Source organism: Felis catus, chromosome C1 (assembly GCF_018350175.1).
Source record: "Felis catus isolate Fca126 chromosome C1, F.catus_Fca126_mat1.0, whole genome shotgun sequence".
NCBI classification, from domain to species: domain Eukaryota; kingdom Metazoa; phylum Chordata; class Mammalia; order Carnivora; family Felidae; genus Felis; species Felis catus.
This window is the reverse complement of record NC_058375.1, coordinates 177185965-177202492: the sequence shown is the minus strand read 5'-3', so window position 1 is coordinate 177202492 and position 16528 is coordinate 177185965. Positions and strand designations below refer to the sequence as shown.

Sequence of the window (16528 nt, the reverse complement as noted above, 5' to 3'; positions counted from 1 at the left end):
AGGTAGGGGTAGGGGTGTGGGTGTGCTGGGAGCTATTTAGAGCCACAGACTAGCAAGACAAGTTTCAATATCTATAGCAAATACATATTAATATATAGGCTCAAGGTTTAGTTGTTTAACAATTTCAGTTATTTGTTTTGGTTTGGTTTTCTGCTTTGGGCTCTGCACCAATAAATCATTGTCGTAACAAATGACTCTGAGAGTTTCCAAAAGCTTCCTGGCCAACTAAATTAAGACAGTGCCACTTCGCAAAGTGATAAATAAGTGTCTTCTAAATACGGAGAATGAAAACCAACTACAAAGCAAATGTTAACTGAAATCATCGCTAGGGCCAAGTACTACACACAGTGTGTCCTTCGGGATTTAGGGCAAAAAAAATTCAGGCTATACAGGCCCTTTTAAAAAACCCAAACAAAAAAAATAAATAAATAAAAATAAATAAAAAACCCAAACATAACCTCATAAGGAAAAAAGAAAAGCACCCTCTTTCCATCACCCCATCCCACTTCCTTCAAGTAGTCAATGTCAACGGTTTGCAGACAATGAGGCGTATGTGTCAACGGTTTGCAGACAATGAGGCGTATGTGTGCCTGTATGCACCGTTAAGTATCTGCATATAAATCTTTTTCAAATGCCTTTTTCACTTAACTGTATCTTAATTCTCCCCAAGACAATGTATCAAAGTGGCTAACAGACACATTTACATTTATTCCATCTCTCCCTTTCCCTACAATGCAATTGCTAAGTCAAGACTTACTGAGTATCAAAAGAAGTAAAAAAATCCTGTCTGCCTAAAACTAAATTTATCTTTGGTCATTTTCATGTACTTACACTTGCCTTCAACCTAAAAATGGTGAGAAATGGGTAAATATATTTGCATTAATATGCCTGCAATATAAATATTGATCTTACATAGAAAACTGTTACCATATGTAATACACGTACATTGAAATGTAGCTAATTTTCAAAGGCAGAAAGCAAAAGAGGGCACCCGCTTAGGTGGTGAGGCCCAATGGGTCCTGAATAAGGAGGCACACGTTGTGGAAACTTCCCAGGCTTTGGAGCCAGAGACATGGAGTCAAACCTAATTCCACCTCTCACCGATTATGTGGTTTGTGTACATTCTTTAACTCTTCTCAGCTTCCTTTTCGTCACTCACAATGCTGGGGAAAAGACTCATCTCTCAGAGATCTAGAAATTAAGTGTGTAAGATTGTGTTTTGAACATAGTTAAGTGCTCAAAAAATGCCTTATTACTGTCAACAGTCCAGATAGACTTGGTGATCCAATACCTTGTACCACCGAACACATGCAAACCTTGCTGTTTTATCTTTGTGTTTTAGTTTGCCTTATTTGTATAGAAACAGAGCCTAAATTACTGTAAACATGCCTAGTAGCTTTAATGCCTTATTGAAACAGGATCCTCTGTCCTACTCCCCCAGTGTCATGCACTGGGCTAAACAGCAATGTCCCAGCCTCCTCCTAAGCAATCCTAAATTTCACTTCCAACCTGTGATAAACACAAGCCATCTGACTATCACTAAATAACTGAAAATAGCTTGCATGTCTGCTAATGACCAGCAGCTTAACGTGTCAAAAGTCAATCTTCCCAATGACTAAGGTTCCTCTCCTTTTAGTTAACAAACCATCGATGATGCATACACCTTTAGCTGGCTAGCTCCCAGTGTCTTAGGGAAGGGATGCCCTGCAGACAGCAGGAATCTACTAAATACACATATGTTGTTGGTTAACTGTCCACCCACCCCTTATATCCATCTATATTGAAAAGGCTGGATTTCCACAAAATCCTGAACTTCTAGAACAATTAAAGGCAAACCTGGCCACCATACCATCCAACCATCTCCTTCTACATGTGAAAAAACTGAGGCTGGGGAAGATGTGATGTGCCCAAGGACATACAGCTATGTAGACACCAATAGGAATTAGAAACTCAACGCCTTAATTTAAGGTTTTTTCTTACAACAATTAGGCAGGGTTTTTTCTGCTCCAGGAGCTCTGTAAGATGTTTACTAAATATTTTTGGATGAAAAGGAAATGTTTGTGGCTGTGAATGTGTATGGGAGAGGCAAAATGCACCGTGTACCTGCCTTAAGGGTAATTAACCCACCGGTCTCTACGTGGGGAAGAGGTAGATGAAGGGGTAAGTTGCGTCTGAAATTTTTCAGTATCCTACTTAAATTTAACAGCGAGCTATGTAGGGAATAAATAGGACCGAGAAAGGCCAGTAACCCCCATTAGCACCTCCAAGAGCTCTAGGGACATGTTACACCATGTTAGACTTTAGTTAAGTAAAGAAGCAGGACATGGTAGCAGGCCTGGGGTGGGGTGCGGGGGGGGGGTGCGGGGGAGGTATATTTTTGTATTTTTTCACCTGGGGAATCAGACGCTGTCAATTTCCTCCCCGCACACGGGCGGCCACGTTCTTTCACTGGGGCCGTCTGGAGGTTCTCGCCTCCTCCTTTCCCCCAAGGATGTTTATGGCAAGGGCTCCGGAGGGAGCGGGCGGAGAACGGCCTGGCCTTCGGGGCCCAGCCCTCTGCCTGCACCCCCACCCCCACCCCCACCCCCTGCTGCTGCCTGCACCCGGCTAGGGCTCCCTCCGGCAGCGCCTTTGTTTTCCCTACTCCAGTTACGTTTGCGGAAGTGCTGCCCGCGCCGGGCGCCGGGGGTGCCGGCTGCTGCCTCCCCAGCGCCCTATAAAGATGACAGCCGACACAGAAGCCGAGGGGAGGAAGGCTAGGAGGGAGGGAGAGAGCGACGGGCCAGCGGGACTGGGAACCGAGACACCCACACCTGCCCGCCCCGGGAGCAGCGCCTCCGAGGCCCCCTTCCCCCGACAGCAGGTGTGCGCGCGCCGGAGGGGGGCTCTCCGCCCTCAGGCCCGGCCCCCGCAGGGGAAAACTTGGGTGGGGCTGCTGGGCCGCCCCCGCCGAGCGCCCCCTCCCCGCGCACCGGGCCCCGACTCACCTGCTGCGGGCGGCGCTGGCGTTCAGCTGCGCGGGGCGCGGGGAGCCATCTCCCCCCGGCGCGGGGCGGCGGCTCGGGGCGCCGGGGCGGCGGCTGTCGGGGCGTCGCGCACCATCTCGGGCGGGTCGCTGGCTCCTCGGGGGCTGCGGCGGGCGGGGCGCGGCCGAGGGATGCGGGCCGATTGGGGCGACCCGCAGCGGCGAACCGAGCGCACCCTCCGGGGCGACCTTTCCTGCTGCTCCTCCACGACCGGGTGCCTCCGCCGCTGGCTACCAGCTGGACCCGCTTCAGGGCTGAGCGCCGAGCACCCGCCGCCAGGTGCAGCGCTCCGCCTCCTGCGGCGGCGGCGGATGCGTCGGCGGCCGCTCCTCCCGGCCTCCCGCCCGCCCCGCCGGCCCCGGGGGACCCCCGGAACCAGCCTTGCCGGGGAAGCGCTCAGGGCAGGGGAAAGCAGACGCAGGTTCTATCCCGGCACCCCAGCCGACCCCACCCCGCCCCGGCTCCCTCCCCAGGCTAGTGATGCAGGCCTCGCTCCCGCGGGAGGGTGCGGGGAGGAGATGGCGGCCTGCTTGGGAATCTACATCCTTGGCGTTTATTGAGCGCTTATTAAGCGCAGACACAGTGCTGACGCTCTTAGGGAGCTATCTCAGAGCCTCTGATCCCGAGCGTGGCAGACTGTCCTCAGTTGACCAGGGAGAGAGGAAGGGGGCAGGGGACTGGAGGCAAACGGCGTGGGTTCCTGGACTCGCGGGGGTAGGATACACCGGAGCTACATCAGCGTTTCAAATTGGGAAGGTGTTACCGAGTATCTGGCGCGTTGCTGAAGGAGGTAACCGCGCGTGTCGCACTAAGAACGTAATGCAAGTTGTATTTCTGGTTAGACCCGCTGGGAAGGTGGGGAGAGTGGAGTGGTTGTAAAAGGTAGCATTCCCTCTGTAAGTATTTTTGTGAGCCCGTGATGGGCTCTGGGGGTGCCACGTAGCGTTCGCAGGGAGCTTCTGGTCTTGTCCTGGCAATAAACAGCAACGATAATGGCAACTTACGTTTATGAACATTTCTAATATATGAAACACTGTTTAAGGGCCATTTAGCCTTACCATAGTCCTAAAGGTACAGATAGTACTATTACTTAGAACTGATAAAACCGAGGCTGAAATTTAATGTGACCTATCCAAAAATCACTAAATAAAAGGGAGAGAAGTCGTCTTTCATTTCCAGGATTTAACCACGAAATCCTATTGATGAGAAATGATGAGAAACTTTGGGATTTGAGGTCCCTATTTAGAGATAAATTAATGAAACAAAATTACGAATGCAAAGTCACTGTAGCCCCTCCTGGACCCCAGGAAGGGTTCTGAAGCCTAAGCGACATTAGCCTCATGATAAATCTAGTTGCCGTACTTCTGCAGAAAAGCAAAACAATTAAAGGCAGTGAATGCTGAAATTTCAAATGAAAGAGATTAGGTGGTTGTTAGAGAATGAGATATTTGGGTCTAGCATGGCCTTTAGACAGCTTCCTACTGCATTATTGGAACGGACAGCTCACAAAGTATCCAGTTGGTAGCTATCGTGATAGAATTACCATCCTCTTCTGTCTAGCTATTAAAGAAGCAACCTTAAAAAGTGGGGAGAGGAAAGTGAACAGATTCCACATCTAACACCGTTCACGTTCTCTGTTACATATGGAAGGAGGGGGAAAGGAGAACAGGAACAAATTGTAGGAAAATAGGGTAGTTCTTAAACCAAAGATGCTCAAAGGCAGGTCCATGTTGAAAAGTGAAGCCAAATCATCCTAGAGATGTAAGCTGGTGTTTCTATTTCAAATAGGATGGGATAGGGGCGCCTGGGTGGCGCAGTCGGTTAAGCGTCCGACTTCAGCCAGGTCATGATCTCGCGGTCCGTGAGTTCGAGCCCCGCGTCGGGCTCTGGGCTGATGGCTCAGAGCCTGGAGCCTGTTTCTGATTCTGTGTCTCCCTCTCTCTCTGCCCCTCCCCCGTTCATGCTCTGTCTCTCTCTGTGCCAAAAATAAATAAACGTTGAAAAAAAAATTAAAAAAAAAATAGGACGGGATAGCCTCAAGGGTCAGCATAGCAGAAAATCTTGTTTTCATTGGCCCTGTTTGGGCAGGATTTTTTTTTCCTGGCAGCCCCTTCCCTTTTCAGTATAAGATGCACACGTGCACCAAAGAAAAGTGATCTGCTACCCTTCATCTCCCTACCCCCGTGGGGTACCGAATGGGTGTGGTGGTTAGCTTCCAAGTGCACTGCCGGGTGGGCTATCCCAGAGGTCCCGCACAGAAAGGTTCCCCAAATTTAGATGTTGATGTCACGTGCTTTTTGAATCAATTTACAATACAGGGTAAGAAACCAGGGGGAAAAGAGAGGGTAGATTAACACACTTAGGATAGGGTACACGTGAGGTGGTATGTTTTATGAAATGTGCCTCTCTCTCCCCTTCTCTCCTTGATTCAGCCTTCCTTGTGTTGTTGGTGGGGTTACAAGGACCATCACTGAGGTGCAACAAGGGGACTTGACAGATAGGAGATGCCTGGTGCCAGAGCCAACATATGCTTTCTGTACTGAGGCACAGGAACCAGGTGCCTGGCCACCGTTCCTGCTCACCATTTACCCTGACCGGTAGCTGTGGCTTTTAACTGCATTTGTCAGGCAAAGAACAAGTGGAAGCCATGCAGGTATTACCAGTGAGTGGTGATTCTAGCCTTTTTAACCATTTTAATGTATTATTCCTAATATTGAGTGTCTCATGTGCTTCCTGAAGGTTTACTGCATCAAGAGTATTTGGTGCGTACTTGGACCTTCTATCCTTTCCTCTACATTCAGTTCACATACATACTATGTACTTTCTCTCACAAACTATTTGCTTCTACTTCAGTTTTTTTTTTGTTTTTTGTTTTTTTAATTTTTTTTCAACGTGTATTTATTTTTGGGACAGAGAGAGACAGAGCATGAACGGGGGAGGGGCAGAGAGAGAGGGAGACACAGAATCGGAAACAGGCTCCAGGCTCTGAGCCATCAGCCCAGAGCCTGACGCGGGGCTCGAACTCACGGACCGTGAGATCGTGACCCGGTTGAAGTCGGACGCTTAACCGACTGCACCACCCAGGCGCCCCTTCTACTTCAGTTTTATATTTCCCCCTTATAATGTTTGTGTCTCCTATTTCCTTTGGCAGAATTTACTATTCTTAAATAACAAAGCAAACACATCACTATATTTGATAATAATAATAATAGCTAATATAGGACTTACCCTGATGCCAGGCACTTTCCATATATTCATTCATTTAATTCTTAACAAGAGTCACATACAAGTAGCTACTGTTATTATCCCATTTTACAAGTGAGAAAACCGGTGCCTGTAAAAGTTAAGTGACTTGACCAAGGTCACACCAATAAGTAGTGGAATCCACATGCAAACCAAGGTCATCCAGCTTCAGGGCCCCGGCTCTTAACCAGACCTTCTTCTTCACTCTTAGAAATATTTAGAAATACCTATATTCACATGTGGAGGGTTGGGGGTTTTACATACATGCAAATGGTATCATCTGCTTTTCTCTGTCCACCTGTTAGCATCGTTGGACACAACAGTAGTCCCCCTTATCAGCGGTTTTGCTTTCCCGAGTTTCCATTACCCGAGGTCTCACCAAGGTCTGGAAGCACATGATCCTTAATAGTAGCCTATGATACGTTGCAACGCCTACATCGTTCATCTCACTCTGTCTCCTCACTTAGGCATTTTATCATCTCTCATCATCACAAGAAGGGTGAGTACCATCCAATATTTTGAAAGAGACACCACATTCACATAACTTTTATTACAGTATACTGCTCTAATTGTTCTATTTTAGTATTGGTTAATGTTGTTATCTCTTACTGTGCTTGATTTATGAATTAAACTTTATCATAAATTTGTATGCATAGGAAAAAACAGAGTATAGAGTTTGGTACTATCTGTGCTTTTTTTTTTTTCACCACTTTTTTTTAAAGTTTATTTATTTTGAGAGAGAGGGAGAGTAAGGGACAGAGAGAATCCTAAGCAGGCTGTGTGCTGTTAGCGCAGAGCCAGATATGGGGCTCTATCCCACGAACCGGGAGATCATGACCTGAGCCTAAATCAAGAGTCAGATGGTTAGTTGACTGAGCCACCCGGGGCCCCCATCTGTTTTTCAAGCATCCATTCAGGGTCTCAAAGTTTATCCCCTGTTGAGGGGCGCCTGGGTGGCGCAGTCGGTTAAGCGTCCGACTTCAGCCAGGTCACGATCTCGCGGTCCGTGAGTTCGAGCCCCGTGTCAGGCTCTGGGCTGATGGCTCGGAGCCTGGAGCCTGTTTCCGATTCTGTGTCTCCCTCTCTCTCTGCCCCTCCCCCGTTCATGCTCTGTCTCTCTCTGTCCCAAAAATAAATAAACGTTGAAAAAAAAAATTAAAAAAAAAAAAGTTTATCCCCTGTCGATAAGAGAGGACCTAGTGCATTGACTATTCCCTCCTTGAAACTCTCCCTTCCTCTGATTTTTGTGACCCACATCCCCTGGGTTTTTCTTTTCCTCTTTAGCCACTCCCCTTTGTATACAATACGTGTCTTTTGTTCTAGGCCTTTCTTTCTTCTGTTTTTTTGTTTTTGTTTTTGTTTTTTCCCTGTGCTTGCTCTTCCCTATTCTTCTCTGGGCCAGCTTTTCTCCTGAGTGCCAGATCCATGTGGCCAGTTGTCCAGTAGGTTGTTTCACAGGCCCTGAGTCCCACATCAGCCCTTCGTCGGCTTCTGCCCCTCCCCACTCACTCTTACTTCTGGATTCCCAAATGGTCATCCACCCAGTTGTACAGGTGCCTCATACTTGACGCCCCTTTCACCCTTACCCTCATACTCACTGTATTCGTTTCTTATTGCTGCGATACTAAATTACTACACACTTAGCAGATCAAAGCAACACAAATTTACGGTCTTATAGTCTAGAAGTCTGAAGTCCAAAATGGGTGTTACTGAGCTAAAATCAAGGTGTCTTCAAGTGTCTTCCATCTGTAGACTTTACAGAAGAACCCTCTGCTTTACCTTTGCAGATTCTCAAGGTTGCTCACATTCCTTGGCTTGTGGAGGGAGCCTTCCTTCCATCTTCAGAGCCCCCCACTCTAACTTCTGCTTCAGTTGTGACATTGCTTCCTGGCTCTGACCTTCCATGCCTCCTTCCTTTAAGGACCCTTGTGATGACACTGGGTTCATCCTGGTAAGCAGGATAGTCTTCTCCTATCAAGAGCCTTAACTTTTTTGTTTTTTGAGTTTTTCTTTAAATTCCAGTTAGTTAACATACAGAGTAATATTAGCTTCAGGTGTAGGATTTAGTGATTTATCATTGGCATATAGCACCCAGTACAAGTGCCCTCCTTATTACTTATCACCCATTTGGCCCATCCCCCACCCACCTCCCTTCTGGTAACCATCAGTTTCTTCTCTACAGTTAAGAGTCTATTTTTAAGAGCCTTAACTTAATCACATCTGCAAATTCCTTTTGGCCTTGTAAGGTGACATATTCACAGGTTCCTGGGATGAGGACGTTGGCATCCCTAGGGGGCAATGACTTTGCCTGCCACACCCAGTCAACACCAAGCCCTCTGGTGACCATCTTTCAGAATATCTCAGGAATTTGTCTTCTGTTTTCTGTCCCTGTTTTAAGCTCATCCATGAGGTTCTCTCCTCTACCTTATAATCACCATTTATTGGGCCTCTTTGCTTTAATGTGTGCTCTCATCCAATCAGTTTTTCTATTGCAACCCAAATAATGTTTAAAAACATCTGACCTATGTCACTTCTTTGCAGTCCCACAGTGCCGCATAATACCATGGGAGACCACTCATATTGTGCCAGGCCTCCTGGATGTGCTACCAGCAGACCTTACTCCTCTACTTAAATCCCATCCAAAGTCCCTTGACTATAACAAAGAGATTCAAAATTCTAGTAGTTAAATATGATTAAATTTTTTTTTCTCATGTAACCATCTATAAGTAGGCAGGCCAAGGTTATTAGTGTGTCCCCACCATCCATACAACACATGGATTCCATCTCTCCAAGGTGACTCCTTTAGGTCCCACCATTCCCAGTACATGGGATGGGGAAGCATAAGCCCAGTCACTTAAAGGGAAGCTCCAGTGTTTGTACACATCGTATCCATGCATTTCCCCTTGGCGGAAATAGTCACATATCTACATCTAGGTGCAAAGGAGGGAAGTCTAGTTTAGCTGAGCAGCCATATGCACAGCTAAATTCTATTACTACAAAAGAAACGGTGAGTAGATTTGGGAAGTCAACGAGCAGTCTTGCACAGGCAGGAAAACAAGGTACTATGCAAAAGAAAAATGGAGGGGTGTAATTTAGATTGGAGGATATGAAAGTCCTCTGAGGAAGTAGTAAACTAAGACCTGAGGAGAGGGCCGGGAAGAGTTCTGGGCAGACCTTGCCCCACAGAATGGGCAGCTCTGAGGCAGCAAAGAGTTCAGCTTTGGTGTTTATAGCAGCACTTTCAACGATAGCCGAATTATGGAAAGAGCCTAAATGTCCATCAACTGATGAATGAATAAAGAAATTGTGATGTATATACACAATGGAATACTACGTGGCAATGAGAAAGAATGAAATATGGCCCTTTGTAGCAACGTGGATGGAACTGGAGAGTGTTATGCTAAGTGAAATAAGTCATACAGAGAAAGACAGATACCATATGTTTTCACTCTTATGTGGATCCTGAGAAACTTAACAGAAGACCATGGGGGAGGGGAAGGAAAAAAATTAGGGAGAGAGCCAAACCATAAGAGACTCTTAAAAACTGAGAATAAACTGAAGGTTGATGGGGAGTGGGAGGGAGGGGAGGATGGGTGATGGGCATTGAGGAGGGCACCTGTTGGGATGAGCACTGGGTGTTGTATGGAAACCAATTTGACAATAAATTTCATATTAAAAAAAAGAGTGGGGAGCTAAAGGTAAATGTCAAGAGATTAGGTTGGAGAAGTTGGCCCAGGCAGTTTAGGCAGAAACCTGTGCCTCCTGTTAAGCATTTTGGATTTCAATTTACATTCAATGGGATCCATTGAGGGACATTTAAGAGGTCTGATTTGTACCTTTAAAAGATCCGGAAGTGGCTATTATGTGAAGAATGGGACTGAGAGGACAGAAGAAGTGAGACTCATTTAGAAAACAGCCATTGGTGAGAAGAGAGATTAACAGTAGCTTAGAGCAGAGTGGTAGCGATGGGGCTGGAGAAAGTGGATGGATTTGAGACAGAGTGTTTGGAAATGTATCAGCACACTTGGTGATGTTTTGGGTGTGGGAGGCAAGGGAAAGGAGGCGGCAAGAATGACTCACAAGTTTCTGGCTCACGCAAACTGGGTGGATGGTGATAACCTTTACTGAGAGGGAGAAGACTGTGGGAGGAGCGGGTTGGAGGGAAGAAAAGAAGAGTTCACATTTTGGCATACTGCATTGAGATGCTTGTAAGACATGCAGGTGGAACTGTGAAGTAGGCAATTAAATATATGAGTCTAAAGCTCAAAAGAGAGGGCTGGACTCAGCAGGTATCAGCACTGAGGTGCTGTGTATAATCATGGGAATGAAGGGGATCACCCGGAGAGAGAATATATGCGAGAATCTTTGGAAAAGTCAGTTGGTGTGGGAGGAGGGACAAAGAAGGATCAGCCATAGAAGGAGGAGGAAATTCAGAAGGGTATTGTCACTGAAGCCTAGAGAAGTTTTTTTTTTTAAGCAGGATTGAGTAGATACCACTCCAGCTTCCTTCCTTCAGATGCCATATAAAAAACATTATATCCCTGTAGACTAGGCTTTTTGCCCTTTAAGGGCTTCATGTACCTGGTGCCTTCTCTAATATGGCACTTACAAAATAGCATTTTAATGACTTGTTTGTCTTCCATGGTGGACCATGAGCTCCTTAAAAACCGGGAACAACATGTCTTGTTCGAGAGTTGTATTATTTGTGTTAGCATAGTAACAGTCAACATATGGTGGTTCAAACACGATGAAAGTGTTTCCCTCCCTTATAAAAGTTTACATAAATAGGTGGCTCAGTGGTGTTGGGGACCAGGAGGTTTATGTTCCTTTGATCTTATTGTTCTGTCACTTTCTTTTTTTTTATAACAATTTTTTTTAATGTTTTATTTATTTTTGAGATAGAGAGAGACAGAGCATGAGCAGCGGAGGGTCAGAGAGAGAGGGAGACACAGAATCGGAAACAGGCTCCAGGCTCTGAGCTGTCAGCACAGAGCCCGACGTGGGGCTTGAACTCACGAACTGTGAGATCATGACCTGAGCTGAAGTCGGACGCTCAACCGACTGAGCCACCCAGGTGCCCCTCTGTCACTTTCAACATAAAGCTCTCATCTCAAACTCCAACATGCCTTCTCCAACTCTTCCCATCGTATTCACATTCCAGTCATTGGGAAAGAGAAACAAGAAGGGGAAGGCATGTTCCTTTCTTTTAAGAACATGGCTAGAAGGTACATATTACACTTAAATCCCAGGGGCAGAACTCAGTGTTCAGCCATATCTAGCTGCAAGGAAGCCTGAGAAATATAGTCTTTAGTGGCATATGCACAGATTAAAATTCTATTACCATGACCACTGGACAGAATAGATACTAGATGCAACTAGCAGCCCTCCCATACCCCTGTTACTGCATCACAGAAGCTGACTCGTAGAATTGGCTTGTATGAGCATAGAGAAAGGTGGGAGGATAAACACCAAGCTTTGGAGATTGGTGGTCTCATGTGGGAGGAAACGGAAGGGCCATGGAGGGAGAGGTGATAAATATTTGTCAGATAAATGGATGATAATAAATTATATAAATTATAGGTGACAAGTGTGATGAGGTTGGTTCCTTTTTGCTCCCGTTGCCACCATCGCTTCTTTCCTTGGCTTTGGCTTCATGGAGAAAGTGCTATTTATACTAGACTCAAAAGATGGCTGAGGTGCCTGGGTGGCTCGTTTGGTTGAGCGTCCAGCTCTTGGTTCTGGATCAGGTCATGATCTCATCGTTTCATAGTTTCAAGCCTTGTGTGGGGCTCTGTGCTGGCAGTGCCTGCTTGGGATTCTCTCTTTCTCCATCTCTCTCTGCCTCTCCCCCACTCTCACTGTCTCTCTCAAAAGGTAAATAATTTAACCCACTTATCTATATGTATCTGTATTTATTTTTTTTTAAGTGGCCTAAAATATAAATAGGAAAGATGGCTAACTTCTAGAAATCCTTTATTCTGGTATCTTTTTGCTTAATTCTCAGAATTTTCCAGGTGGGTAAGCATATCAACCTACAAATAATGATATTGTAGTCTCTTTTCCAACATTTATATCTGTTTTTGAAAATATCATTACATTGACGAAACAATCATAAATACTCATGATGATCAATAGTTGTCCCTTGTGTTATTACTTTTTTTTACTATGAGGGCCCCTCTTGCTTCACTATTGAGAATAAGACTAGCTAGTGCTTTGAGGTATATAATTTTTCATTAGGTTACTAAAATATCCCTCTGTGTATTTATCAAGTTTAAATAAGAGTTTATGACATAGTAAGAGTTTTTTTAAATTGTAATAGGTGTTTGAATGTAATTTTCTTCATGTATTTTCAAAGATGTTTTCTTGTCTGTTCAGTCCAGTAGTACATCATCATCATATGTGTTTGTTAGACAATAATAAATTCACTGTAGTGTACCATAAAGTTAAGCCCCAGATATACAAGGAAACATAAAATTCAGGTCTTTTCCATCAAGAGGCTTGTGATTTACTTACTAGCAGAGACATGGCTTAAAAAAGATTGATTATAGGGGCACCTGGGTGGCTCAGTCAGTTGAGCGACCGACTTCGGCTCAGGTCATGATCTCACAGTTTGTGAGTTCAAGCCCTGCATTGGGCTCCATGCTGACAGCTCAGAGCCTGGAGCCTGCTTCTGATTCTGTGTCTCCCTCCCTCTCTCTGCCCCTCCCTCACTCATGCTCTGTCTCTCTCTGTCTCAGAAATAAATAAACATTAAAAAAAAATCTAAAAATAAAAGATTATTATAGGAGGTAGCATATCCTATGAGTGGCACACAGATTAACATTTCAAAAATATCACTTCCATCTTGTTCCTTTACAATTAAGAAAAATTCATTAGATTTTTATGGCTTAATGCATAAAGTTCCAAATTTTTCACCACCTTCAGTCAAACACTAAGTCTTGCCAATTTTATTTCCTTGTCATTTCTGTAACATGCTTCATCTTGCCCATCCCTACCTATACTACTCTAAGGTCTTCATGAAAAAGTGTCCAAAATGGCTTCGCTGTCTTGAGCCTTGAAAATCTGTCCAACACAAACCAAGGCACTAAATGTGGATCACAGTTACATAATTTTTTTAAGTATACTTATTTCTTAATCTTTTTAAAAAAATCATTATTTTTATTTATTTTTTGAGAGACTGTGCATGCACACAAGCAGGGGAGGGACAGAGGTAGAAAGAGAGAGAGAGAGGGAGGGAGGGAGGGAGAGAACGAGAGAATCTTAGGCAGGCTCCACGCCCAGTGCAGAGCCTGATGCAGAGCTCAGTTTCATGACCTCGAGATCATGACCTGAGCTGAAATCAAGAGTTGGTTGTTTAACCACTTGAGCCACCCAGGTGCCCTTTATTTCTTAATATTTAAATCTTTTTCTTAGAGTATATGACCTGTAGAAGGTCATAAGGGTACAAATTCAATAAACCATAAGAGTAAAATTCAGTAATTTATAATAAATGTAATAAAAACTCTGTGTTATCACTACCACTAGCAGGAAATTGAATATTACCAACACCTCAAAAGGTCCCCCTGTAACCCTTACAAATTACTACCCCACCCTTCTCCCCAAAGGTAACCATCATTCTCATTTGTAATCCCACAGATTTGTTTTGCCTGTTTTAGAACTTTATATAAAAGGAATCAACGTATGTAGTCTTTTATATTTGATTTCTTTTGCTCAAAATTACATTGTTGTCTGTAGTTACTTCATTTCCAGTATACAAAGATGCCACATTATTTTTTTTTATTCTTCAGTTGCTGGACATTTGGATTATTTACATTCCTTCATAATTATAAATAATGCTGCTATGAACATTGCTGTACTTGTTTTTTGGTTCACATATATAGAATTTCTATCCTATATACCTAGAAGTGTAATTGCTAAATTATAGAATATGTAGGTTTTCACCTTTATTAGTTAGTACCAAAAAGATTCCCAAGGGGGTTGCAAGAATGTATACTCCTTGCCCTGACTTGGTATTTTCAGTCTTCTTTTTTTTTTTTTTTAATCTTTTATTTTGAGATAAATTTTGAAATAAATTTATACTTACAGGGAAATTATAAAAATAGAACAGAGAGCTCAACCAGCTTCCTCCAATGCTAGCATCTTACATAATGATAGTACAATGATCAAAACAAAGACACTGACATTGCTGAACCCTGATACAGATGCTATTTGGATCTCACTGGTCTTTCCACCAACATCCTTTTTTCTGTTCCAGGATCGAATCCCGGATTGTACTTGTGTCTCCCTAGTCTCCTTCAATCTATGATTGCTCCTCAATTTTCCCTGTTCCTTCCTTTACCTTGTTATTAGCACTAGGATACTAGTCAGGTAGTTTATAGAATGATTCTCAATTTAGTTTTACTGATACTTTCTCATGGTTAGAGTGAGGCCATATCTTTGGAGGAAGAATATCACTGAGGTATGTGCCCTTCTCAGATCATATCAGGAAGCACACACATCCTGTGATGTTAATCTTGATCCCTTGAGAAGGGTGATGTCTACTAGATTTCTCTCTTTCACTTTCTAATCAACAGTATTTGGAAGGAGACACTTTGATGCTTAATGCAAATATGCCATTTCCTCTTAAACCTTTGTTCATTCATTTTAGCTTCCACTGGTTGTTCCTACTGGCAGCTTTTATTACTGTGATGTTCTAATGGAGATTTCCCATTTTCCTTATTACCTATACACTTATTAATTGGAATTCTCTTGCAGAAAAAAGTTTTCCCTTCTTCTCCACTTATTTACTTATTTATTTATATCAGTATTGACTCATGGATATTTATTCTATTCTTTGACTTAAAATTCAATTTTTTCATTATTTATTTTCATTCTCAAATTGTTCTGTATTTAGCCATTGGGTATTCTTTTCAGGTTGACTTCTGTGATTTTTTTCAGGGTGGAATTTGAGTATAATTTATTATTTACAGCAGAATTTTAAACATATAAATAACCATGAACTTTGGCAAAACATTTTCTAAAATCAGTCCTCACGTTAGTTGCTTCATAAACTTATTTTTTTTAATTGTGGTAAAAAAATGCATAACATAGAATTTACCATTGTAACTATTTTAAGCACATAGTTTGGTAGCATTAAGTGTGTTCACATTGTTGTGCGACCATCACCATCATCCATCTTTATAACTGTTTCATCTTCTGAAACTGAAACTACAAACATATTAAACAATAACTTCCATCTTCTCCTCCTTTCAGACTCTGGAACCCATCATTCTACTTTATGAATTTGACTACTCTAGGTACTTTATATAAGGGAAATCATACAGTATTTGTCCTTTTGTGTCTGGCTGGGTTCACTTAGCATGATTTTCTCAGGGTTCATCCATGTTGTAGTGTGTGTTGAAATGTCTTTCCTTTATAAGGTTAACTAATATTCCATTTTAGTATATACCACATTGTATTTATTTCTGTGCCTATTTATTTATTTATTTATTTTTAGGAGCTTCGGCATCACAAGATGCTCTAGACCCATCTCACGTATTCCAGCACTAGAACCAACTTCTCCAAAGAGCTGTCTTTTTGTTGAAGGATGGTGTTTAGAAACCAACTGATTGTGGACATTATAACTGGGATATCACTGCTTCTAGGCCCTATCAGTGGACGGAGTAGGAAATGTATGTATGTTTACTAATCCATTTATCCATACATGTCTGCATTTATTTCTGTACCTGTCTAACTGTATATATAATTAAAAACAAAACAGCACATGAGTTCATACTGATACTTTCAATTCCAATCCAGCTTATTTATAACTATTTGTGCTTATTTATAACTTTCTTTGCCAGCGAGAAACCTGGCTTGCTTTATCTACAAGAGACTTACTTATTTATCCCAAATCAGTATGCATGATTCAAATAGTTTAGTTTCACTAATACCCCAGAGAAGTAAGTTTACCAACTAGAGTACAGTGTGTGTGTGTGTGTGTGTGTTTTAATGTTTATTTATTTTTGAGAGAGAGAGAGAGACAGACAAAGAGACAGAGCACGAGGGTGGGGAGGGGTAAAGAGAGAAGGAGACACAGAATCCAAAGCAATCTCCAGGCTTTGAGCTACCGCACAGAGCCTGATGCAGGGCTCAAACTCACAGACCGTGAGATCATGACATAAGTCGAAGTTGGACACTTAACCAGCTGAGCCCCCAGGCGCCCTGAGCACAGTGTTTTGGAAATTTTTTGATTAGCCTTACAATATCCAGTTAAAACA

General features: G+C 43.4%; 2 protein-coding genes across 9 annotated transcripts in view; one reads left to right on the top strand and one right to left on the bottom strand.

Moving 5' to 3' along the window:
* Positions 1 to 3355, bottom strand: part of MFSD6 (major facilitator superfamily domain containing 6) — a 78164-nt gene extending 74809 nt beyond the window's left edge. The window contains exon 1 of one of the 3 annotated variants that reach the window (XM_023259553.2): positions 2988 to 3355. The gene's annotated coding sequence lies outside the window, so the exon portion shown is untranslated. Of the gene's footprint in view, positions 1 to 2391; positions 2414 to 2987 lie in introns of those variants that run through there. The other 2 variants (XM_023259552.2, XM_045034147.1) reach the window with 2 other exon arrangements.
* The window catches only part of NEMP2 (nuclear envelope integral membrane protein 2), a 123543-nt gene extending 107407 nt beyond the window's left edge, over positions 1 to 16136 (top strand). The window contains exons 13-15 of one of the 6 annotated variants that reach the window (XR_006583433.1): positions 5459 to 5679; positions 8057 to 8220; positions 15766 to 16136. The gene's annotated coding sequence lies outside the window, so the exon portion shown is untranslated. Of the gene's footprint in view, positions 1 to 5458; positions 5689 to 6574; positions 6769 to 8056; positions 8221 to 15765 lie in introns of all 6 variants that reach the window. The other 5 variants (XR_006583435.1, XR_006583432.1, XR_006583430.1 and 2 more) reach the window with 5 other exon arrangements.
* The last annotated feature ends 392 nt before the right edge of the window (positions 16137 to 16528 follow it).